The sequence below is a fragment of the Spinacia oleracea genome, chromosome 4 (genome assembly GCF_020520425.1).
Source record: "Spinacia oleracea cultivar Varoflay chromosome 4, BTI_SOV_V1, whole genome shotgun sequence".
Classification (NCBI taxonomy): Eukaryota; Viridiplantae; Streptophyta; class Magnoliopsida; order Caryophyllales; family Amaranthaceae; genus Spinacia; species Spinacia oleracea.
The window spans coordinates 121,841,821-121,868,987 of record NC_079490.1 but is presented as its reverse complement, the minus strand read 5'-3'; the positions used below and the strand labels follow the sequence as shown (position 1 = coordinate 121,868,987).

At 39.9% G+C, this 27,167-nt stretch overlaps 2 non-coding genes across 2 annotated transcripts; one reads left to right on the top strand and one right to left on the bottom strand.

Moving 5' to 3' along the window:
- Positions 1-3,679: 3,679 nt before the first annotated feature.
- Positions 3,680-3,782, top strand: LOC130460380 (small nucleolar RNA R71). Its single transcript, XR_008920261.1, has one exon. It is a non-coding gene; the product is annotated as a small nucleolar RNA R71 (small nucleolar RNA).
- Positions 3,783-15,059: 11,277 nt separating this feature from the next.
- On the bottom strand, positions 15,060-15,168 carry LOC130460434 (small nucleolar RNA R71). Its single transcript, XR_008920304.1, has one exon. It is a non-coding gene; the product is annotated as a small nucleolar RNA R71 (small nucleolar RNA).
- Positions 15,169-27,167: the final 11,999 nt, after the last annotated feature.

Here is a 27,167-nt window from a genome sequence, read left to right as displayed (position 1 = left end):
CGGCGGAGCGGGTGCCTTGCACTTGTTTGGTTGGGCGTTGGGCCCTTTCTTGGAACGTTTGTCATCATGATGAACTACTAGAGAACAAAAACCTACACACAACCAAAGAAAACAACCACAATCCAAAACAAATGGAATAACTAAGTTAGTAAAGAAAGCTAACAATCTATCACCAAGACTACCACAAATGAATACCAATATACCACCCAAGTTCAATACGAACAAGAGTACTCAAATCAATACACATCAACCAAAAACAACAATCCCAACTAGAATTCCATCAACATTTCACCAAAAATCTACCAATAGACTAGACTTTACAAATATTAACAATGTATCATGCATAAAAAGTCTAGACTATCAAGGAGCAAACACAAAAACCAACATGCATCTCTAACCAATCAAAATCAAAAATTTCATAAATTCACCCAAATAATATGAACAATGAAATCAATATGCAAAGAAAATGGAGAAGGAAGGGAAATAAATCGTCACCCACTAGCAAAGGAAGAAGACAAGATCACCCAAAAGCACACTCCAAAGCTCCAATTGCAACAAGAATCACAAAATCAAAGTTCACATAAAACCCTAGAAATTGGGGGGTTTTTGAATAAAAATCTGAAATTAATGGTTTTAAAGTTGGGGAAGATAATGAATTTGTGAATGTGATTGATTTGGAGTGAAATGAGTGAGTGAGATTGAGTAGTAAATGGAGGTTGAAGAGTTTGAGTAGAGAGAAGAGTGGAGAGATGGTGAAGAAATGAGAAATAAAAGTGAGAAATGAAGAAGAAGGGGCGTATTTTTGATAAAACACGATTGCAGAACCGGGTCGCCCGACCCGTGCGAGCGCACGAAATTTCAGTGCGATCGCACGGATTGAGCTCGATCGCACATAAAGCTAACCCGATCGCACGAACTGCTGGGAAGCTATTGATCCATATTTCCAGTTTTGTGCGATCGCATGGATTAGCTGTGCGATCGCACAGAACTGGATAAATGTCTTTTTTGCCTTACTCGATTAATGCACCCCATCTCATCATTTTTATTTAATAAAAAGAAAAAGAAAACTATGAAAACAAAAGTTAGTGAACAAAAACAAATTAAGACTAGACTTAGGCAACCGGGTTGCCTCCCGGGAAGCGCTCGTTTAACGTTATTAGCTTGACGAATCCCCCCAAAGCTCATGGGGGGGGGGGGGGGGACAAGATAGGAAATGAATACACGGGTTGCCTCCCGGAAGCGTTCGTTTAACGTCATTAGCTTGACGGACTTCCCCAAAAGTCAAGGGGGGTCGAACACAACAAACCTTAGGCCAACACTAGTCAACAAACCTTTCTTGGCCTCCTTGGGCACAAAGAACTTACCCAAATCACCACTTATTGAGTGGGGACCAAACCAAGTCTTCCTAGGCATAGGATTGCCTTGCTTAGACTTCTTGCTCATACACCTCTTACCATTACATGCCGGAGTGAGTGACCCCATATCATCAAGATCCATCCCGAATGTGTCGGGAAGGGTGATGACGTCATCATAGGAATCGCCTAGCACAAAGGAGCTCTCGTGCATATCCTTCTTCACCTTCCTATCAATCTCAAAATCACACTTAATAAAACAAGGATTGTTAGAAGCATTAGCACAAGAATGATTGTGCTCAACACAAGCAAGAGTGTCAACTTTCATACAACTTTTCATCTTAGAGCAACAATGTTCATCAATTGCAAGCTTGAAACTAGCCTTGGCGTCTCCCGCCTTCAAAGTGATAAGGCCACCTTGAACATCGATGAGATCACCCGCCGTAGCCAAGAATGGCCTCCCCAAGATAATTGGGGTATGGGCATCCTCATCGATGTCCAAGACGACGAAATCAACAAGGAAAGTAAGCTTGCCAACAACGAGGGGAACATCCTCAATCCTACCCAATGGCAACATAACCGATCGATTGGCTAGTTGCAATGACATAGCGGTAGGAGAGAGATCACCTAGCTTGAGCTTCTCATAGGTCTTATATGGCAAGATGCTCACACTCGCCCCCAAATCACAAAGAGCATTATCAAATTTGAGCTTTTGAATGCTACAAGGGATAAAAAAAACTCCCGGGATCATTGAGTTTTGGAGGAAAAGAGTGTTGAATTAGAGCGCTACAACACTCCGTGAGTTGCACGGTCTCCTTTGCTTCACAACTTCTTTTGCCACTAAGAATATCTCTCATGAATCTAGAATAGTGAGGCATTTGTTTGAGTGCCTCGGTGAAAGACAATGACACATAAAGCTTGCTAATGGTTTCCCAAAACTTGTGAAATTGATCATCAAGTTTATTTCCAGAAATTCTTTGAGGATAGGGGGGAGGAGGAATTGGGAGAGGAGGAAGAGTAGTCCCCGTCGACTTAACACCATCAATCACACCATCGACATGAGACTCCTCTTCCACAATATCACAGTCCAGAGACTCATTCCCCTTAGGATCCTCACCCCTAAAGCAAGGTGCATCGACTAGTTTAGCATCATCTTCTAGAGTCATCCCACTCCGAGTCACAACCAAGTACATTTGTTTAGGTTCTTGACCTTGCGGTGGGAGACTTGTGTGCACTTGTTGCTCTTTAATGGTGCTAGCTAGTTGTGCAAGTTGGGTCTCAATCATCTTTAAGTGAGTGTTGGATTGCTTGAATCCATCCTCAAACTCGACATTCATCTTGGCTTGAGCCCCCACAAACGACTCCATGAGAGCCTCAAGATTAGTCTTAAGAGGCGGGAGTGGTGGAGATGCATTGCCATAACCACTAAGGTTTGGTTGATATTGGTTGCCAAATGTCCTCGGTCCATTGAATCTGGGAGGTGTAAGTTGAGACACACCATATGGACCTCCCGAGTTCAAAGGATAACCCCCACCAGAGGCACCCCTAAATTGCCCATAAGAGTAGTTATAACCCTCCCCACCTTGATGGTTGGGATTATAACTCCCTTGGTTGTATTGGCCTTGATTGCCCAAACCTTGAGGTTGACCATAGGGCGCTTGGCCTTCATAGCCTTGTGCTTTATAGCCACCTCGGTTTTGGCTATCATACCCACTTCCTTGGCCATAGCCTTGATGGGAACCATACATTGGGGGCCCTCTAGGTTGCCTAGCAAAATTTTGATTATTGGGGTTATCATTTCTAGGCCTCTCATTTAAGGCATGAGCATATTCCACATCAAAATCACCTTCATACGAAGGGCCATAATCCACAAAAGACACATTATGAACCAAGGGGCATGCATTGGGGAAGTGACCATAATCTTGGCAATTATCACAAAAAGAAGTGCCCAAAGGCATTGTGTCATAGGAACTCACCTTGCTCTTCCCCTTAGTGAGAAGAGTGGCCGAAGGTGATGGAACTCTAGATGGTGATGGCGGTTGGCTTGGTGTGCTTTCAAGCTTCTCCAATCGCGAGCTAAGCTTCTCGATGATCCTAGCTTGCTCCATAGCATAGACCGATCCTTTACCATCATCATTCCTTCCCTTGCCATCATAGTCCCTTGCACCAACATGCCAAGCTTGATAATTTGGACCACGTCCTCATTTATCTCCTCAATTTGATCTTGGGTCTTGTTCATGATGGGACCTACCGCGCCCGCATTTAGACTTGTCTTTGAACTTGGACTCAACCCCAAGTAGACGGCTTGAAGCAACAACCATTTAGGGATCCCATGATGAGGGCATTCCCTTTGGTACTCCTTAAAACGATCCCAAGCTTCGAAGAGTGACTCGTCTCGCCTTTGCTCAAAGGATTGGATCTTGTGGCGATATTCCGCCGTCTTTCCATGCGAGTAAAACTTGCTCAAGAAGGCAGTAGTCACCTCGTTCCAAGTACAAAGTGAGTTGGGCTTGACCTCCTTGTCAAGCCAATCACTTGCTCGCCCAAGTAGAGAGAAACAAAACAATGTCAACCTCACATAATCCGACGTGACACCGTTGTGCTTGATTGTGTCACAATAGTGCTCGAATTGTTTGAGGTGTTCGTGAGGTGATTCAGTGCTCTTCCCTCAAAAGGGGTGGCTTTGGACCAAATTGATCAAGGCAGGCTTGATCTCAAAGTTGTTGGCACTTGTTGTGGGGGCTTGGATACCGCATGTAGCTTCGAATGCCCCCGGTATTCCCAAGTTCTTAACCGGGAGTGCCATATTCTCAAAAACTTGCTCACTCTCTTGTTGTTCCTCACCAACACTCAACGATTCAAATCTGTTATGGCATGATGAGCTAGACCGAACACGACCTTAGCCTCCTAAGTGTCCTCTCCAATTCGTGGTCAAGAGGATGGAGGGTCCTTTGACGAGCATGCCCCCTAACAAGCATACAAACTCAAGAAAACCGTGAGCAATGCCAAGGAAAAAGAAAGCTAAGCATAATTGCAAAGTTTTTGTATTTTCTAATGATGAACTAGTCTCAACTAACTCAACAAACAACAACCGTTCCCCGGCAACGACGCCATTTTGATAGGGTGTTTTTCCGTCGTTGATAGATCAACACCTCACCAAACAAAATTTATAGAACCGCTAGACTAACCAACTATATGAACTATAGTGGAAAGTATAGGGATCGTCCCAAAGAAACGGTGGTTATCGATTTTAGATTCAACCTAGTTCGAACAAGAAGTTTGGTTTGAATTATCACTAAGAAACTAAAACTAACAATTATGCGAATTTGAATCAAGAAAGGGAAACGTTAGGGAGTTGGGGATAGGCTAGGGAAATCTGGGGAAATGAACTACTCCCTCCGTTTCTTTTTGTTGTATCCGTTTCCATTTTAAGCGTTTCATATTGTTGTATCCATTTAGAATCTATTCTATTTTTGGACATACATTTTATCCTAAAATACCCTTACATTTCTATCTAATTACCAAAATACCTAAAGATTCTACCCATATTCCCACCTAATTTTCCCCACCCATAATATTTAATTCTTTTCCCTTCCCCATATACCCACTCTCTCACCTCCTTTATCACCCATCATTATCACTCCTCTCTCTTACCTTATTTCTTTATTATTTTCTCACTCCTTTATTTATTATAATCTCTTACACCCAATCATTTCTCTTACACCCAAACATCACACTTATACCCATACAAACCAATATTCCAATTTTCTTAAAAACCACACCAGATTCCAAATGGATACATCAAAAAGAAATGGAGGGAGTACTATCTAAATAATCATGAATGATGCAATGACATAGCACATAGGGGAATGAAACCAAATGACGTGCTCGCCACCTCTAGGATGGAGCACGCGAAGCAACCTAGCCTATAGAAGAGCTTTCGCCTAATCCTAAGCTAGATAGGCTTGCATATAATAGGAACAATCATTCACTTGCACGAATTAGGCTCACAGTGTCTTGCCAAACCTAAATCATACATTCCAATCAAGTCCAATCAATTAGCATTTGCAACTACTACTCAATTGGTCATGGAAAATCCTAGCACTATCAATTTAATTACATCAATCATTAATCAATTCAATCATCAATTTCCCCTAATTAAGCCCCTAGATTCTCCCCTTTCCCTAACCTAATTCTACTCACTAATCATTCTACAAATCAAGAAATCCATTAATACCAGGGTAGCAAGCATGAACTTGAAGGAATAAGAGGAGAGAATCAAGAATTCAATTGCAAACTAAAATCAACAACTAGAGAATTTAGAATTAATGGAATTAAAATCAAAGCAAAAGAAATTCAAGAAGTTGAAGAACAATCAAAGAACTATGACAGATTAGCATGAACAAAATACTAAGAACTTAAATTAAATTGCAAGGAAAAGAGAAGAGTTGAAGAAATTACAGATTTGAAGCTTGAAATCAATGAGTTTCTCTCTCTAGAACACTAGCTTGAAGAGCAAACCTTCTAAAACTTCCTAAATTCTATTTCTGAAATTAACTATCTCATAAAAATAATGAGAATTCTATTTATACTAACCCCTAAAATTGAGAAGTTTAAACTCGAAAAGGGAATCCCGCGCAGCCGTGCGAACGGGCATACCCACATGCAATCGCATCAGTGCGAGCGGGCTGTGGTTTAGTGCGAGCGATCTCAGCGACGAATTTTCTTCTTCGATCCGTGCGATCGTGCCCACAAACCGTACGATCGCACGGGCCTGACTTAGCCAAATTCTCAGAAATCTTCATGTGCTTGCACGGAAATTCAGTGCGAGCCCACGAAAAATCAGTGCGAGCGGGATCTTCTTCTGTGCGATCGCACGAAATCCCAAATAGTTCCTGCATCTTTTTTTCGATTTCGTGCGAACACACGATCTGGGAGCACGAGCGCACAAGCCTGCTTGACTTTGGAGGCAAATCTGTTGACCCGTGCGAACACACAAAAATTCTGTGCGATCGCACGGGCTTAATTCGAGCAATCCTCAAGTGTTTTCCATCATTTCCAACATTTTTCCCTGAAAAGTTCATAGATAGAATAAGGGGATAAAAATGCAACAAAACTATACAAAACTATCAAAAAGCATAATAAAATTCTATAAAATCCTAGGCCTAGAGCGACATAAATGCCGCTCATCAAACGCACATGTAGCAACCATGGGAATCAAGCATGTTGGAGATTGGCTTTGATTTTCTAAGTATTGTTTTAGAACATCTGTTAGATCTATGTTTAAAACAATTGGTTTAACCATTTCATATTTATGAAATTTATTATTTCATATTCATTTAATTTTGGTTTAGTATTAAATGATAAGTCCATGTGATTAAAATCATTCAAATGGGATGTCAAGATGGATTCTTCGACAAAGAAACACCCATAAGTAAACTTGAATATTGAAGTCACAAAGGATCCCTAATCCAGGTCATTGAAAGGTGGACGACCAATGACTAATGAAGATTAGATTGCAAGTAGATTTTTGGTTCGGTTTCTTGAACTAGTATGACTGGATGTCAGAAACTTTTGCATAGATACTTATTGGATCTTGTATCGGATTGACCATGAGAACACTTTAAGAGATTAAAGTCATGTCATAAGTAGTTCTCATTAATGGTGATTAGAACCGTTCCTCAAAACATGAGCGATTATGTTTGCTCGTTTGAGATTAGTTCGCTTTGATGCTAGCTAAACGTCGCACCATAAAAGGAGGCTATAAAAGAAGTTATTGGGCTTACTATGAATAAAAGTGAGTTTTCATAGATTAGAAGAATGGATTGTCCTCCTATCTTTGATAGGATATGGTGTTGTTGTGTAACAAGGCCTCTCGAAGAGTTAGATACTGTAAAATGCATGGCCGTGCTCAGAATGGTGAAGGCTTAACCTTCTGTAAAAGTTTAACAGTTGAGCTCTGTAATCCGAGAAATACTTCTGGACCTAATAAGGATGGCTTGGATCTTACCTTATGTTCAGTAAGTAAAACTAAGTGCAAAGGAATGTGAATGCACACTTGTCTGAATGACAAGTGGGAGACTGAAGGAAATATGTCCTTCACCCAAGGTGCATTAAGTCTAATACCAAGGTTAAGATTAATTTCGAACAATTAATTCAGTGAGATCAAGTGATCGGAACAGCTAGCTGGAGCAATGCTTCCGATCAGTGAGTTCTAATGAATATTAAAATCACAACTTACTCTTGACTGAACCTACAAGGTCACACCAATGACACGTAACAGATCACCGGATTAAATGAATCGGAAATTCATTTAATAGCTTTTTGGGAATTAGTTTTGGAAAACATATTATACGATACGACCAAGCATCGGAATCGTATATCGTATCGCGAATATTCGTAAGCTGGGCGAAACGAATAAATCGTATCGTACGACGGTGATTCGTCGTATACGAAACGATAAATAATATCCGCAACGATATTAAGTCACGAATACGAAGAGCATCCCACGAGCCGAATACACGAAGCATTCAAGGACCATGGGCGCTTGGTACGCAAGCAACACGAGCACAACAGCGCTGGCCCAAAGCCAAGCGGTTGTGTGTGTGCGCGCGGGCCAAGACCACAACGCATCAGCAGCAGCGCGCGGCCCAGCTGGCTGCGTGCTTGCGTGTGTGTGTCGCGTGGGCTTGCTGGCCGGTCGTGGCCTTATTGGCTTGGCCGGTTAGTAGGTTATTCTAATAACCTACACACCCTAGTTTTCCTAACACAATTCAATTATACTCAAACCCTAGAGACTCAGAGAACCCTAATTCTCTCTGTGCCTCCAAAGTGAGTTCTTCCCAAAAGCAAACACTCTTGATCGATTGTCTAAGCTACGATTATCAACACGGATCTGATCGTGTCGGTGAACCAAGTAGAGGAACAACAAGTGGAGTTCTAAGTTCGTGTTCGTTGACAGATTACTGAGGAAAACACGCTTCAAATGTAAGTATGCTTAATCTGTGCTTTATACATGCTTCCTGGCTTTGGGGATCGTTTCTGCACATGTTATTATATTTAACTGTATTCCCCTACAAAACCAACCAAATTCTTGTTCGCAATAGTCTAGACTTTAGTTTTAGTAATAGAAAGAACGCCTGTTTCCCTGTGGATACGATCCCTACTTCCCTTGCTATCTTGTTAGTGGACTTAGGTTATTTTTTATTAGGTGATACGACTTTAGCCTGTCACACGGTCTTGGATATCTAGGGTCGAATATAGGACTTTCATGCAAAGGCAGTTGGTTAGAACTTTGAAGAGCATGATTCTTGAACCTTTGGTTTGTAATCAGCTAGTGTCATGCTCTCTAGTCATTTGAAACCGGAAAGGATGGTATTTGCTACCCTTGTGTGAGGATATTGAATTTTCTAGCCTATTTCTCAAACACACTTTGCATGAGCGGCTTTGATCCTTGGCATTGACTTTATTTTATCTAGAATTTGAGTATTTCCTTCTCGGGATCACGACTGAACCACTTTAGGGCATGACAAAGGCATTTCTTTCGGTGACTATTTTTCGTTTTATAGTTTTAGGACCATTTTTCTAATTTTCTTGTATTTTTGTTTGCATTTGCCCAATCTTCCTATCCATTAGAGCCTTGCCCTTCATTTCTTATTAGCTCATTACAAGCCAATAGCCCTTGTTTTATTTTCACCTTTAGAAGTGATAGTGAAGCTTAATGGTCTTATGGTTTGAAGTTGTGAATTTCAAGAAAATTTGAGAAAAGAAATAAATGGTGAAGTTCTATGGGAGATTGAAAATCATTGTGTATATTTTATTGAATAAGAGCAAATGTTTTGCATTGAAAAGAAAAAGCCAAAGAGAGAAAAACAAGGCAAATGAAAAGTTTTACTTGAAATACACAAAATATAAGAAAAAGAAAGCGAAGAAAAGTTTAAAAAGATGTTTAGTTTGATTTTGTTTGTTGAACAAGCTTGGGGGAAGGCCCAATTTTTGGTATTTTTTTTTGGTTTCGGTTCATTTCTTGAGGTTCCAAGTGCAGCCACGCTTCAGTTAAGGATTTAGCACCAAATTCCAAAATTTTCCACTCCCTTACCCCTAGCCTATCATTGCATCCTTAAAAGCACTTTTGACCTTAGAGGGTTGAGTCATTGTCGATGGAGGGAGGAAATAGTCAAACCTATGGAGCGAGTTAGTCATGTCGAGATTGTCGTGTAGCTTTCTTTTCCCTCTTGAAATTCTAATTTTTCCGGCACCTTCGTGGTGTCATGAGGAGCCGTCCTTGAGGGTAGATTTGAAGCTAGAGAGAGGACGCGGTAAAGTCGGTTGAAGGGGGAAAAAGAGTGTAAACTTCCTAGTTCTCTACGCTTTGCATGTCAATGTTTCACTCGACCTATGATATCCGTTAACGTGCACTCGCCTATTGATTTATAAATGTTTGCATCCATTTGTTGCTTGTTTCGTTATAAAATCTCAATCCCCTGTACATTTGTTTTTCTTTTACTTTGTTTTCCATCTTTTTCCTTTTATCTTGACTTGGTTCTTTTGGAGAGTTATGGGTCAATCTCTTAGAAAACCCTTGTGAGATCTCACTCGCCTTCATGAGCGATTGTGGGGTTCAAAGAGCTTGTTGCATGTGATTAAATGCATCCATGATTCCTACGACAATGAGTTAGTGTGCATTCTTGTAGTTCTTATTTTCGTAATTTTGATTTCAAATAAATGAGTTCATTCTCCTCCTTGTTTTTCATTCTAGATTTGCTTGGGGAAAAGCAAAGGTTTAGCTTGGAGGAGTTTGATGAGCGGCATTTATGTCGCTCTTAGCCTAGGATTTTATTCCATTTTATTAGCATTTTATTCCTATTTTTTGCTTAGTTTTATCGTTTTTAGTTCGTTTGTCGCGTTTTTTCATTAATCGTATCATTTTCTCGTCTTGCGTATATTCTAGCCGTTTTCGTTCTAAATGTGTGTTTTATGCTCAACTTTATACCATGGGGTCATTTAGAGTGTTAACCTGTCAAATAATGTGATTTTTGGCTAAGACGACGATTAAAATGATTTTACGATTTGTAAAAATGCTAGATGAATTAATAATATGCCTCCCGATTTTAATAAGATGCTATCCAATTTAATATTGTGGCTTATGATTTTCTGGTGCGCTATACGAGTTTCTAAATGTGCATACGATACTTTATTTTTGTAGCGACGAAATCCATCATGGGTTATACGACGCACAATGTGCAGCGACGAAGTTTGATGTGCCGCGACGAGCTTTGATGTGCAGCGACGAAGAAAGAACAGACGCATCCACCTAGCACACGAACATTCCTTTGCTGCCCAGAAGCTCCACACCAAGCCTAGCCCATGAGTAGGCACTTAGCCCCACAGCAGCTACACACGAGCAAGCAAACAGAAAAACAACATTGCAACAGTTTCAAGTCTGTGCGATCGCATAGACCTGCCTTGTGGGGGCGTACAAAGCTGCAAAAGTCATTCAAAAGCTCAGCGGAAATTGTGTGTGCACGCATGGATTTCGTGGGGGAGCACATAGGGTTTGTGCGCGTGCACAAAACAAGGAGCTGAGCGTATAAAAGACAGCAGCAGCAGCAGCAGCTGCGGGCAGTGGAGCGCTCGTCCAGGTTTGCGGAACACATAGTTTGCTTTGTTTCGATTCGTAGCTAATTATTTTTTCTTTAACGTTCTTAAGAATTTTTATTAATTTTTCAGATATCGTTGACTTTTAACTTTGCGTCTCGTTAGTTAATTCGCACATAGCATGTAATTTCTACACGAAACTAACAACGAACATGATTTTGAATTTAAATATGCACACTTAGTTTATGCAAAGTCTTTATGGTTAATAGGCTGGTTTCCAGTGGTGCCTAACCTATCGTCAATTCCAAGTAGGCCTTGGTCGAGGTAGGCAAGTTTATGAGCGAATTTTACATTAAAAAGTCTATTCGGCATACGTTGTAGTGATGTATACCTAAGAAGGGACCTTGGAGGTAAGCGATTTGGTTTGGGATAGGTGGACTACAAACAAAAGTGCCTAGTGGACAACATCCGAAGCATATATACCCCCTGTGGCGATTAGGTGTCCTTATTCCCAACTTCCGAGAAGATACATGCCAAGGAAGACAAGATTGTATGCGGTTCTGTTCGGTCAAACGATTACATTGATGTTTCAGGTTTTCCCAACTTAATAAGGAAACAAAGAGGCATAGCATTGGATTTTTCCCTCGGGCTAGGTCAAATCACTAATTGCATAATTATTTCAATATACTCCCCAGCAGAGTCACCACTGTGAGGGGGGCCGAAAAGACGTGTTTAGGATCTCTTCATTCTCTTCCCTCGCAGACGTGGCAATCAATATTAAGTAAATGGGGAGTAATTGTGTGGTCATAGCCTCCTGTTTACTAGACCATGGAGTCTACATTTAGTTTTCAACAACAATGAGGAAAACTGACAAAACCCAGTTATTATGATACGAGAATAACAGCCGAAACTCAGGCTCACGTATTTGACCAAAACGACCTTAGGTTCCCTTGTGATCCTGGTGTGGATTCGCTCAATATACATCCGTAGAGTGCAGAATGAGGGTTCAGGGAATATTTACTAATATGGGGAGTGCCCAGAATTAGCCCATGTGACGGTCCTTACTAGGTCAATGTAACGATGGTGTGACATGCGTTAAACTACATTACTAATATGGGGGTATTTTAATGCACACGTATTAACTAACAAGCGTTGGTAGGATGATTTATATTAGTTTAAGGAGTCTAAAAGTAATCTGGATTGTTTTAATAATATCTTATTAGGCGTTATAAATAATCAAATTATGTTAATAGTTTATAAAGGTGATTAAAGACATTAGCCGAATATGGCACGTTACAATATAGCTTAGGCTATATTGCGGTTCTCAGAAACACTTACCACTCGCCTTAGCAAAGCCTCTTTTAGCTTTAGAACGACCTTTGTACTGACTTTTAGATCTTTATCCTTCCTTCAATTCCGCCAGAGTTTCCCCTTAGATTCTTCGGTTTAGGATAAAGTAATTGGGATGGTTTGAATGCTTATACGGACAGAGTTATTCTTTACAAGAGTTAATACGACAAAACTATTAGGAATACGGGAGGGGACTTCAACAGAGATTTAGAATACAAGATAGGGAAGAGAGAATTCGGAATATCAAAGGAGTGAGACTGAATTGATTCTTCCAATTGGGGTGCAGTAGGGTTGTATTTATAGTGTAGACTGCAGAATTCCAATAAAATTAGGATCGTTAAACCAGATTTAAATCTCGTTAGTATCCGTCTGAAACTGTAACGAGCGCAAGAAAATTCTTGCACTGGCTATTGTGGCAAAAGAAATAATGTGCGCCTACGTGGTGTTGATGAGCGGCATTTATGTCGCTCTAAGCTTAGGTTTTCGTATTATTTTATTATGATTTTTGGTGATTTTAGATAGTTTTTGTTGCATTTATATGTCCTGATTCCATCATTGTACTTTACAGGGAATTATTGAAGAAAGGTGGAAATTGAGTAGAAAAAAAGGCTCGAAGCAGACATGTGCGATCGCACGGGATTTGCGTGCGCTCGCACGGGTCAGAAAAACTAATGTTGAAGGCGCGCAGGTGTGTGCGACCGAGTTCAAGAATTCTGTGTTCGCACAAAATCGCAAAAGCCTTACAGGAACTATTCGGATTCGCGTGCGATGGCACGAAGTATCAGCTCGCTCGCACGGAATTCTTGTGTGCACACACAAGAACCCCATGCGAGCACACGAGGAATTTTGTCATTTTTGGCTATCTCAGACCTGTGCGATCGCACGGAATATTCGTGCACTCGCACAGTACGAAGAAGAAGAATCTTCGCTCTGCCCGCTCGCACAACATATTTGCTCGCTCGCACCGGTGCGCTCGCACCTGGGTCTGCCCTTTAGCACGGCGGCGCGCGCTGGACATTTTTCGAGTTTAAATTTCTATTTTTAGGAACATATAAATACATTTCTTATATTATTTTTAGAAGAACCTTTTTCATAATTAGTTTTCAGAAATATTATAGAGCTTTGTTCTTAGTTTTAAGCTTTGTCTAAGAGAGAGAAAATCTTCAATTGGAGGAAGCTTCATTTGTAATTCTCTCAACCCTTAATTTCTTTAATGTTTCTATTCAATTCTTAATTGCTTTAATTCTCTTCTTGAATTCTTGAATGTTTTAATCTTTGATGATATTTGCTTTGATTTTCATCTTCTCATAATTCTCAATTGATTAGTCCACTTTGGTTCTTAGTTGTTGATTCCTTCAATTCAAATTTTCAATTCAATGGTCAATTGCTCTTACTCCTTGATTTCATTAGTTAAAATTATGAATTGTGAGTAGATTCTTAGGTTAGGGATAGGGGTGAAGCTTGAGAATGAATAGGGGAAATTGAAGGGAAATTCATGTTGATGTTTGTGATTAAACTTGACTTGATGCTTAGAATTTCCATGACTAGTTGAATTGGTAGTTGCAAATGCTAGTTCTACTAGGATTGATTGCAGTGCTTCATGTTAATTTGGCAAGAGATTGTGAATTAGGATGTTTCATGTGAAGAGCTAATTCTAATTGCTAGTGACTTAGTCTAGGGATCATGCGAAGGCTCTTCCTAGGCTTAGGGAACTAAATGTGTTCTATCCGAGAGTTGGTGAACGCATCATTTGTGGCTTTTCCTCTAATTGTCAAGTCTTTGCGACATCTATGTGTGTTAACCTTTGTCCTTCCCTAATTACCCAATGTCTATCCCCGATTGCCTAACGTTTTCCTAATTTGAATATCTTGCTTAGTAGTATAGCTTTGTTAGTTGATAATCCAATTCAATTCTCGTTTTCTAAGCTAGCTTAACTTGTTAGACTCGTTTCACTCCGTTTCCTTGGTACGATCCCTATGCTTGCCACTATAGTCAATATAGTCGGTTAATTAGGTGTTTATAAATTTTGTTTGATTGAGTGGTATCCGTTTAACGACTCGGAAATCACCTAATCAAAATGGCGCCGTTGCCGGGGTCGGTTGTTGTTCTTGAGTTAAGTTGAGTCTAGTTTAACCATAAAGAAGAAAAATACCAAAAATATTTCATTCTTGTTTAGTTTTTGCTTTTCATTGCTAACGGTTTGTTTGAGTTTTGTATGCAAGATAGGGGACGAACTCGTCATAGGCCTCTCTACCCTCTCGACCTTGAGTTGGAGAGGACTTTGCGAAGCTTGAGACGTATCCGAACCCGTTCGTCGAGCTACAATAGATTCGAACCTTTGAGTGAAGTTACGGATCAAGAGTCAACAAGTCCAACCATTGAGAGAATGGCTCTTCCGGATAAGAACCTAGGAATTTCTAGAGCCTTTGAGGCGACTTGTGGCATTCAAGCCCCGACTACCAATGCCAACAACTTCGAAATAAGGCCCGCAGTGATTACTTTTGGTTCAAAGTCATCCATTTTTTTAAAAAGAGTAGTGAATCGCCACATGAACACTTGAAGCAATTTTAGCATTATTGCGATATTATTAAACACAATGGAGTGACTTCCGAATACATAAGGTTGACGCTATTCCGCTTCTCCCTCCTAGGGCGTGCTAGTGATTGGCTTGACAAGGAGGTCAAGGAAAACTCACTACGGACTTGGAATGAAGTGACAAGTGCGTTCTTGAGAAAGTTTTATTCGCACGGGAAGACGGCGGAATACCGTCATAAGATCCAATCTTTTGAGAAAAAAGCGGGATGAGTCTCTATTTGAAGCATGGGATAGGTTCAAAGAGTATTAAAGGGAGTGCCCTCACCATGGAAACCCTAAATGGCTCCTCCTACAAACCCTCTACTTGGGATTGAGCCCAACCTCCAAACCAAGCTTGGATGCGGGGGCGGGTGGTCCTATAATGAACAAGACGGAGGACCAAATAGAGGAGATCATAGAAGATGTCGTGCAAACTATCAAGCTTGGCACGAGGGAACAAGGAACTATGATAGCAAAGGGAAGTATGAGGATGGTAAGGGTTCGATCTATGCAATGGAGCAAGCGCACATAATTGAGAAGCTTAGCTCAAGGCTAGAAAAGCTTGAGAGTGCTCCGAGTCAACCTCCATCACCATCAACCATTCCTCAACCATCGGCTACTCTTCTAACTCAGGGGAAGGGCAAGGTGAGTTCCTATAACACAATTCCACATGATACATCTTTTTGTGATAATTGTGGTGAGTATGGTCATTTTCCTAGCATGTGCTATCCTTTGCATAACGTTTCATATGTTGATCATGCATCTTCTTATGAGCAAGAATTTGATGTGGAATATGAAAATGCTATGAATGAGAGGCCTAGATATGATGGTCCCCCGAACCAAAACTTTAGTAGGCAAGCACCTAGAGGCTCTCCTATGCATGCCAATTATCAAAGTGGATCTTTCCAAGGAGGAGGGTTTGATAATCAAGGCCGAGGTAACTATAGGGCGCAAGGCTATCAAGGCGAAGCATCCTATGGTCAATCTTATGTCCTTGGCAATCAAACCCAATTCAATCAAGGTAGTTATAACCCTAACCACCAAGGTGGTGGGGGTTACAACTATCCATATGGGAAATATAGGGGTGCTTCTAGTGGGGGCTATCCGTCGAACCCGGGAGGCCAATATGGTGGTTCTCAATTTCCTCCTCTCGGATTCAATGGGCCAAGGACCTATGGCAATCAATTCCCACAAAATCCTATTGGTTATGGCAATGCTCCTCCACCGCTCCCGCCTCCCAAGTCTAACCTTGAGGCTCTTATGGAGTCGTTTGTGGGGGCGCAAGCCAAGAAAAATGTTGAGTTTGAGGATGGATTCAAGCAATCCAACACTCATTTGAAAATGATTGAAACCCAATTAGCAGAACTTGCTAGCACCATCAAGGGACAACAATTGCATACTAGTCTCCCACCCCAAGGTCAACCTCCTAAGCATATGTATGCGGTCATGACTAGGAGTGAGAAGATTTTAGATGATGGTGCTAAGTTAGTTGACGCTCCTTGTTCTAGGGGAGAAGAATCTAAGGGAATCGTGTCTACGGAATATGATGTGGTCGAAGAGAAGTCTCACGTTGATGACGTGAGCGATGGTGTGAAGCCAACGGAGGCTACTCTTCTACCTCTCCCTACTCCTACTCTCCCCTACCCTCAAAAGTTTGTTGGAAAGAATTTGGATGACCAATTCTCTAAGTTTCTAGACACTATTAGCAAGATTTATGTATTATTGTCTTTCACTGAGGCGCTTAAGCAAATGCCACATTATTCTCGGTTCATGAGAGATATTCTATGTGGCAAAAGAACTTGTGGCCCCAAGGAAAGTGTGCATCTCACGTAGAATTGTAGTGCCTTGATCTTGAGCCCGCTTCCCCTAAAGCTCAAGGATCCCGGGAGTTTCTCGATTCCTTGTAGCATCCAAAAGCTGAAATTCGATAACGCTCTTTGTGATTTGGGGCCAAGCGTGAGTATTTTGCCATAAAAAATCTATGAGAAGCTTAGTCTTGGTGATCTCACCCCTACCCCTATGTCTTTGCAACTAGACAATCGCTCGGTTATGCTCCCTTTGGGTAGGGTTGATGATGTTCCCCTTGTGATAGGGAAGTTAACTTTTCTTGTTGACTTTATTGTCTTGGACATTGATGAGGACGCCCATACCCCTATTGTCTCAGGGAGGCCATTCTTGGCCACGGCATGGGCTCTCATTGATGTTCAAGGTGGTCTTATCACTTTGAAGGCGGGAGATGCCAAGGCTAGTTTCAAGCTTCCTATCGATGATGGATGTTGTTCCAAGATGAAGAGTTGCATGAAGTTAGACACTATTGCTTGCATTGAGCATCATTATGCTAATTGTTCTAACAACTCTTGTGTTTCTAAGTTTGATGATAAGCTTCCTAGGAACAACATCAAGGAGAATAAGGTACTTGTTAACCCCTCGGTGTTGGGTGATTCTTTTGATGATGTCACAACCATCCCTGAGACATTCGGGATGGATCTAGATGATGATGGAGCACAAACTTCGGCTCTCAATGGTAAGCATTCCCCGGGCAAGAAGCCCAAGAGGGGAAAACATAAGCCCAAAAGGAGTTGGTTTGATCCACCCTCCATGAGTTGTGGTTTTGGTAAGTTGTTTGTGCCCAAGGGGGAAAAAAGGAACTGTTTGACTTGTGATGATCCCAAGTTAGTTGCGTTTGACCCCCCATAAGTTTTGGGGGGATTCGTCAAGCTAATGACGTTAAATGAGCGCTAAGCCCAAGAGGAGTTGGTTTGATCCACCCTCCATGAGTTGTGGTTTTGGTAAGTTGTTTGTGCCCAAGGGGGAAAAAAGGAACTTTTTGACTTGTGATGATCCCAAGTTAGTTGCATTTGACCCCCCATGAGTTTTGGGGGGATTCGTCAAGCTAATGACGTTAAACGAGCGCTAACGGGAGGCAACCCGTGTATTGGTACTTTCTCTTATCCCCCCATGAATTGGGGGGGATTCGTCAAGCTAATGACGTTAAACGAGCGCTTCCGGGAGGCGCCCCGTGGTATTTGTGCATGTTTTGTGTGTTTCATTGGTGTGGATTCTGTCTTCCACCATTGCCTTGCTCGTTGCTCTCTTTTTGTGAGTTTGTTCGATATTCCGGTTCTTTGCGGGACTTGCTCCCACGGCATCTCCGGTACTATCTTTATCACTCACATGCATTCTTTTGGGAACGAGCATTATTCTTGTGGGGCATTGGTTGGATGGGTAGTTGTGCCCCTCCTTGTTTTGTTTTAGGTCTTGAGGACATGGCCTAATTCAAGCTTGGGGGGAGATTTTATTGCGTGGTTGCCATTGTGATGTTCATGCCAATGATTTCATGCATTTGTGTGCTCATGTATGTACTTTAGTGCTTAGCTTCTTTAGTTTCTTTGTTTTAAGTTTCTTTGATTTTAGTTTCTTTTGTTTTCTTTTTGTTTTCCCTTTTGTTTTCCTTATTTTCTTCTCTTCCTTTTTTTCTTTCCTTTTGCTTCCTTTTTCTTTCCTTTTTTTTCATTTCCCTTTCCTTTTGTCAAGGCAAGTTTTTCTAGCTTTTTAGGATTTATTCTTGATTCGGGCATAATAAAAATGGAACTTGTAGTTTAGAATGCTTTTATTCATAAGTGGTAGATGTGTGCACGGTTTTGAATGCCTTAGTTCGAGTCTAGGATTTGGGTGTTAAGGTAGTCGGCTAGAACTTTGGGTAGCATGAGTCTTGAACCCTTGGTTTGTGGTAAGACGGTGTCATTCTCTCTAGTGACTTGAAACCAGAGAGGGTAGTATTTTCTCCCATTGGTGAGGATCATGTTCATTTTAGCCCAAACACAACTTATACATATATGGAGTGGCATGGATCCTTGGAATTGACTTTCCTATATCCCGGATTTGACTTTTTCCTTTCCGAGACTGCGACCGAACTACTTTACGGGACGATAGAGGCATTTCTTTCGGTGACTATTTTTCTTTTTAGATTAGGACTTCATTTTTATTTTTCCATCATATTTTTGCTTGCATTTGCCCACTTGCTAGCCATTTGAGCCTTGTCCCTTCATTTCTTATAAGCTCATTACAAGCCTATTAGCCTTTGTTTTATTTTCACCCTTAGAGTGATAGTGAAGCTTTGTGTTATTATGCTTGATGGTTTTGAATGATTATGCCAATGATGAGGAATGATGGTTGTTGGTTGGAATGGCAAGTTTTAGAAATGTGATGTGTATAGTGAATAAAAAGGCAAAAAGAGAAAGGAAAGTTTTGAAAAAGCCAAAAATAGAGAAAAACTAGGCAATGAGAAAAGTTTCATTTGAAACACACAAAAAAAAAGAGAAAAATCAAATCAAGAAAAGTTCAAAAAAGAGTATAGTTTAGTTTTGTTGTTGAATAAGCTTGGGGGTGCCCCAAATAAGTGGTGTGAGTTTGTTTTGGTTTTATTTGCTTGAGTAAAGTTCATTTTGCGCTTCACTTTAGGATTGAGCACCAATATCCAAATTTGTTCCACACCCTACCCCTAGCCTATACGTTACACCATGAAAGCCCTCTTGACCCTTTTGAGTTGAGTCATTGTCGGTGGAGGGAGGAATCGGTCAAATTTATGGAACGGGATTGTCATGCTAAGATGTTGAGTAACCTTCCCTACTCTCTTGCAAGTCTTGTCATTTCCGGCGCCTTCGCGGCGTCACGAGAAGCTATCTTTGAGGGTGAATAGGATCTAGAGAATTGACGCGGTAAGATCGGTTGAAGGGGAATAGATAAGTGCAAATCCTTAGTTCTCTATGCTCCACACTTAAATCCTTCACTCGACTTAGGAGATTTGTTAGCGCGCATTCATTTATTGATTTAGTAATATTAGCATTCGTTTGTGCTCGTTTCATAATAAAAGCCTGTTTCTTGGATTTTGTAGTTTATTTCGCTTTTTTCTTTTCTTTTCTTTTCCTTTCTTTTATTTTCTTCCCTTTTTTCTTGGTTTGTTTTCTTTTTAGATCTTGCCTTGATTGAATTTTTGGAAGAGTTATGGGTTGTTCTCTTTAGAAACCCTTGCGAGATCCCACTCTCCCTCATGAGCGATTGTGGGGTTTAAAGAGCTTGTTGCATGTGCTTAAATGCAACCATGATTCCTACGAAAGTGAGTTAGGTTGTATATTCTTGTAGTTCCCGTTTTTGTAGTTTATAGAATCTGAATAATGCGCTCATTTTTCCCTATTTTCATGCTTAGTTTGCTAGAGACTATCAAATGCCTAGCTTGGGGGAGTTTGATGAGCGGCATTTATGTCGCTCTAAGCTTAGGTTTTCGTATTATTTTATTTTGATTTTTGGTGATTTTATATAGTTTTTTTTGCATTTATATGTCCGTATTCTATCATTGTACTTTGCAGGAATTATTGAAGAAAGGTGGAAATTGAGTAGAAAAAAAGGCTCGAAGCAGACCTGTGCGATCGCACGAGATTTGTGTGTGCTCGCACGGGTCAGAAAAACTGATGTTGAAGGCATGCAGGTGTGTGTGACCGAGTTCAAGAATTGTGTGATCGCACAAAATCGCAAAATCCTTACAGGAACAATTCAGATTAGCGTGCGATCACACGAAGTATCAGCTCGCTCGCACAGAATTCTTGTGTGCACACACAAGAACCCATGCGAGCACACGAGGAATTTTGTGATTTTTGGCTATCTCAGACCTGTGCAATCGCACGGAATATTCGTGCGCTCGCACAGTACGAAGAAGAAGAATCTTCGCTCTGCCCGCTCGTACAACATATCTGCTCGTTCGCACCGGTGCGCTTGCACCTGGGTCTGCCCGTTCGCACGGCGGCGCGGGCTGGGCATTTTTCGAGTTTAAATTTCTATTTTTCAGGAACATATAAATACATTTCTTATATTATTTTTAGAAGAACCTTTTTCATAATTAGTTTTCAGAAATATTAGAGAGCTTTGTTCTTTGTTTTATGCTGTGGCTAAGAGAGATAGAGATTCTTTAATTGGAGGAAACTTCATTTGTAATTCTCTCAACTCGTAATTTCTTTAATGTTTTCTGTTCAATTTTTAATTGCTTTACTTCTCTTCTTGAATTCTTGAATGTTTTAATGCCTTGATGATATTTGCTTTGATTTTCATCTTCTCATAATTCTCAATTGATTAGTCCACTTTAATTCTTAGTTGTTGATTCCTTCAATTCAAATTTTCAATTCAATGGCCAATTGCTCTTACTCCTTGATTTCATTAGTTAGAATTATGAATTGTGAGTAGATTCTTAGGTTAGGGATAGGGGTGAATCTTGGGAATGAATTGGGGAAATTGAAGGAAAATTCATGTTGATGTTGTGATTAAACTTGACTTAATGCTTAGAATTTCCATGACTAGTTGAATTGGTAGTTGCAAATGCTAGTTCTACTAGGATTGATTGGAGTGCTTCATGTTAATTTGGCAAGAGATTGTGAATTAGGATGTTGCATGTGAAGAGCTAATTCTAATTGCTAGTGACTTAGTCTAGGGATAATGCGAAGGCTCTTCCTAAGATTAGGGAACTAATGTGTTTTATCCGAGAGGTGGTGAACGCATCATTTGTGGCTTTTCCTCTAATTGTCAAGTCTTTGCGACATCTATGTGTGTTAACCTTTGTCCTTCCCTAATTACCCTAAGTCTATCCCCGATTCCCTAACGTTTTCCTAATTTGAATATCTTTCTTAGTAGCATAGCTTTGTTAGTTGATAATCCAATTCAATTCTCGTTTTCTAAGCTAGCTTAACTTGTTAGACTCGTTTCACTCCGTTTCCTTGGGACGATCCCTATGCTTGAAGGAAATAATGCCCTTGGTCCAAGTATGCATTTAATGGTAAGTCTAATAAATGCGGTTCAGTATTAATTATACAAGTTAATAATTCAGTGAGATCAAGTGAACTATATGCCTAGCTAGAGGCCGCTTCAATTCAAGTGGAATTAATAATATTAATCCACAGCTTACTCTTAACTGAACCCGTAGGGTCACACAAATAGTACGTAAACGGTTCAAGTATTTAATGGAATTAAATACTCCATCTAGGGATATTCGGAATCGGCGGATCCCGGTTCCAGTGGGAGCTGAGCTCGTCAAAGGCAAATAATGAATACTCCGGAAACGATGATATTGCCGGAAACGGAAATATGGATCGTATCGGAAATATAAATATTATCCAAGTCGTAGATGTTTCCGGAAACGGAAACATGGTACGTATCGGAAAATATTATCGGGAATGGAAATATTGCCGGAATCTGAAATATTGCCGGAAACGGAAATATTGTCGGAATCGGAAATATTATCGGAATAGGAAAATAATTCCGGAAACGGAAATATTAAATATTTGTTTGAAACGGATTTTTAATCCGGAATCGGAAATATTAAATATTGTTCGTATCAGAAAAGAATTCCGGAATCGGAAAATTAATCGGAAGCGCGACGTACGAAATAAACATCGGACGAGCTTGCTAGACGCAAGGCCCAGCACGAAGCTAGGCCCAACGCCTAGCGAAGCCCACGCGCACAAGCAAGCGCATAGGCGCAGCCCACTACGACCAAGCAAGCAAGCCCAGCAAAGCAAGAAGCAAGGCCAGGCCCGCGAGCAAGGCCAGCGAGCTGGCGCGCCCTTCGTGGGCTGCGAGCAGCTGCTGGGCCAAGCCTCAGCGCGCGCGCGCACAGTGCCCTTCGTGGGCTGCTGTGCGTGTGTGTTTGTGTTTGTGTACGAAGCCTCGATCGATTAGGATTTGTTTAGATTAATTTCCTAAATCTACTAGAAATTAAGTGATTGAATTTAAGTTAAATTCAGATTGGCTAAATTGATTTCTAGTAGGATTCCAATATCCGATTTCCCTACCCTATAAATAGGTGATCATATTTCACAATTTATAATGAAAAAATCAAGTATTCATTCAAGCTTTAGGCTTAAAACTCATATTTTTATTTGCTATAATATCCGAAAATTACATAGAACCTTAGGTGCAATTCTAGTTAATTAAATCTAAGGCGGATCCAAGCGTGCTGTGGACTATCTACGGAGGGACGACATTTGGAGTCCTAGGCTTGTTGTTGTTCGGTTCGGGCGCAGCTAGGGAGGGCACGCTACAAAGTGTATGTTTCCTAAATTATGCTAATTGTTATGTGGCAATTAATTTGGATTCCCGGCTTTATGGTTTTTCCGCATGATTTATATTCAGTTATATGTATCATAACTTAACAGTGGTATCACGAGCCTCTAATTAATTACATAATAATTAGTTAAACATGGCTAAATTTTATAAATTTACAAGGAATTAAAAGGGGTGATTAATTTCGTAATTGTAATTGATTACAAATTTGCGATTATTTAATTATATGTTCGCAGTTTTTCGGCAGTTTCTTCGTTTCTCAACGAAATTGAGTGATTTTGTGTCAATTCCGTATGTAAAAGGCATTCTAAAATTTTGACAAAATTATTATTTTTCGGCCGAACCCAGAATTCCCAAATTCGAAGCCTAACTATGACTTTTCGGAGGATTTAGTTTTTCGAACGCAAAATTTGTAATTTTTAAGATGTTAAATTAAATATTTGCGCTTCTTGTTGTTAAATCTTGAATTTTTTATTGACCTACTGTATATGTTTAACAAAATTAAATGCCTAATATTGTTAATTATACAACCTAATTTGTAATTGTAATTAATTTGTTGAAATTCGAATAATTTTGAATTTGATTTGATTTTCATAATTAATTGACGATTTAATTAGGTATCCATGATTAAAAAGCACCATAAAAATTGTTAATTTTTGATAAATTTTAAATTTTTATGACCTAGATTTGAATCCATGATAATCGGAAATTAATTGAATAATAAATTTTCGATTTTTCGCCCTAAATTTTTGAAATTAATATGATTTATTAATTTGTCTATAAATTTCAATTAAAAAGTTTTAATTTTTATATAATTCGCTCATGTATGTTGCACGCACAAAGAAATGGACGCAACGTGTTACCCTTAAGGGGTGTTGTATAGTGCGGGCATGCGACGACGAGCAAGGGAGCTCATAGCCCATGCGGTACGAATGCAACGAGCAACGGGCGTGGCATGCGCGCAAGGCAAGGGCTGCCTGGGCGTGTGTGCTGCGAGCCATGGGCGATGGGCGATGGGGGCAAGGCACAATCCGAGCGAGCAGGCGCGCGTGGGCAGTGAGGGATGCTACGCCACAGCGCGCGCTGCCTCGCCCAGCGAGCAGACCAGAACTCGTCGAGCAAGCGGGCTGCGCGCATGCGTGGCTGGGCTGGCTGCGTATGCGTGTGGCCTGCTCGTGCATTGCTGTGCTATGCGATCAGTCGAGGGGCGTTGCTGCCTCGGGCACTCGACGGGGCATGGGCACAAGCCCATGTGCCTCGTCTTGATCCGATTGATGCGCTTTGAATTTAATTTTGAATTTTCAGTCGGAAAACGATTTTAATTAATTTTAAAATTCGTAATTTTATTTTTTTTCTCGGAATTTAATTTTGAATAATTTAATTATTATAAATTTCATTTATACTAATAATTTTACTAAAATTAAAACCTTGATTAAATTTTAATTAATTAATTTAATGAACTGAAAATAAATTAAAGGATTCAATTATTAATTTATATGACCTTTAAATTTTAATTAAATTTGTATGTTTCCGGTTAGACTAGGAAATACAATTTTATGTTTAAAATTAGTAAAGCATGTAAATTTATTGGTTTAAGTGGGAGAGTTTTAGTCATAAACTCTTGATTAGGTCTACATTCCTTTAAGGTTAAAACAACTTGATTAGAATTAATAAGGATTGAATAATTGGTAGATTATTGGAAGCCTTGATTAATTGCTGCAAATATTTATGTGATGCATAATATGTTCTACTAACCAGCTATGTGGGCCATTCATTGATAAATGAATGGGTGAATGGTATATATTGTATATGTACTGTTTTGCAGGTTATTGAAAGTGACTAGTATGGCCCAAATAGGATAGAAAATATGGTATGCATACCATTAATTTGAATGTAAAATTGGTCTAATGCACCAAAGTTTTTAATTTAAATATGGTCTGTGTACCATCAAATAGTTGTAATTAGTTTAAATTATAGCTCATCCTATTTGAAGAAAATGGCTCCTCCCATGGTGAAATTCAAGACGAAGTTTCCAATCCATTTTCAAGACGGAGTTTGAAGTTGAAGCTTCAAGATGAAGTCGGGCCATACTAGATCACATTTATATCTTATGCATGTTTTAAGTTATTTATTGCTTTAAATATGTTTTAATTATGCATGAGATTGTGGCTTGATTATGTTGCATGATTAAGGATTTTAGTTCACTTAAAATCTAACCAACATAGTAAGAGCCTTAAGTTCCAAACTTTAAAATTGAGTTAAAAGGTGCCATGCCAAAATAACACTTACTTGGATAAACCTTTACATCAATCTTAGTAATAGTTTTCTGCCTAAGCGATGTGTTACTTATTGATCTTAAAGGGGTAAGGTACACAAATAATTGTGAGTACATGTTAGTTTGAGGAGTCCTTTTATGTCGTGGCAAAAGAGATAGGTTTACCTAATAAGTACTTAGACGTACCTATCAACCAAGAGTAGTTTCTAGACTATTAGCAAAGGCTTTGCTTACCTAAAATATTTTAGAATTGAGTCTAAATACATAATGTGCTTAATTCTTCAATGATTTAAGGATCTTGGAATCATTTTATTCACACCTGCCGGAACACATAACTTGAATAAAATGCTTAATAAATGATAAATTATGCATGTATGCTAGAATTTAACTTTATTAAGAGAAACTGTGAATGGTTATTTATTTGTTTATTCTTTTTCAATTGTAGTTTTTACTATGGCAAACAACAATTCATTCAACATCCGATCAATTCTCGAAAAGGAGAAGTTGAACGGGAAAAACTTCCTTGACTGGCAAAGGAACTTGCAAATAGTTCTTATGCAAGAAGAAAAGGAGTATGATCAGTTCAAGCTGAACTACAGTATGAATAGTCTGAACAAAACGCTCACTAAGCTTCACGGTATGCTGAAGACCGCTCAAAAGACGCTCAAAAGTGATAAGCAAGATGTGCTTATGGTGCGTGGGGGAAAGTTCAAGAAATCTCGAAAGAAGAGGAATGCTAAGAAAGGTGGCAAGATGGCCTGCCCGACTAAGCAACATGGCGGCACCAAGTCTGAAAAGAAGAAGGTGAGACAACCCACTTCTGAATCTGAATGCTTCTACTGCAAGAAGAAGGGGCATTGAAAGAGAGATTACTTGAAGCTTAAGGAAGATCAGAAGAACGGAACAGTCGTTCCATCTTCAGGTATTTTCGTTATAGACTGTATACTTGCTAATTCAACTTCTTGGGTATTAGATACAGGTTGTGGCTCACACTTATGTTCCAATTCGCATGGACTAAGAAGAAGAAGAAGGTTAAGCAAGGGTGAAGCCTACGAGTGGGAAATGGAGCACGGATTGCTGCATTAGTTGTAGGAACTTATTATTTGTCGTTGCCCTCTGGGCTAGTTTGGAACTGGAAGATTGTTTCCATGTTCCAAGCCTTACTAAAAACATCATTTATGTTTCTTGCTTAGATGCTAAGGGGTTTTCCTTTTTAATAAAAGACAATAGTTGTTCGTTTTATTTTAAAGAGATGTTTTATGGATCTGCTAGATTAGTCAATGGACTTTATTTATTAGATCACGACAAGCAAGTTTATAACATAAATACCAAAAAGGCCAAAAAGAATGATTCAGATCTTACCTATCTGTGGCATTGTCGATTAGGTCATATTAACTTGAAACGCATAGAAAGACTTCAAAAGGAAGGAATTCTAAAACCATTTGACCTAGAGGATTATGGTAAGTGCGAATCATGTTTACTTGGCAAAATGACAAAGCAACCTTTTTCTAAAGTTAGAGAAAGAGCAAATGAACTATTGGGTTTAATCCATACAGATGTATGTGGACCAATGAGTACAAATGCTAGAGGTGGTTTCAGCTAGTTTATCACTTTCACTGATGACTTCAGTATATATGGTTATGTCTACCTAATGAAGCATAAGTTTGAATACTTTGACAAATTCAAGGAATTTCAGAGTGAAGTAGAGAATCAATTAGGCAAGAAGATTAAAGCACTGCGGTCTGATAGAGGCGGTGAATATCTGAGCTATGAATTTGATGACCATCTGAAAGATTGTGGAATCTTGTCAGAATTGACTCCTCCTGGAACACCTCAATAGAACGGTTTATCGGAATGGAGAAACAGGACCTTGCTAGACATGGTGCGACCAATGATGGGTCAGGCCGAACTTC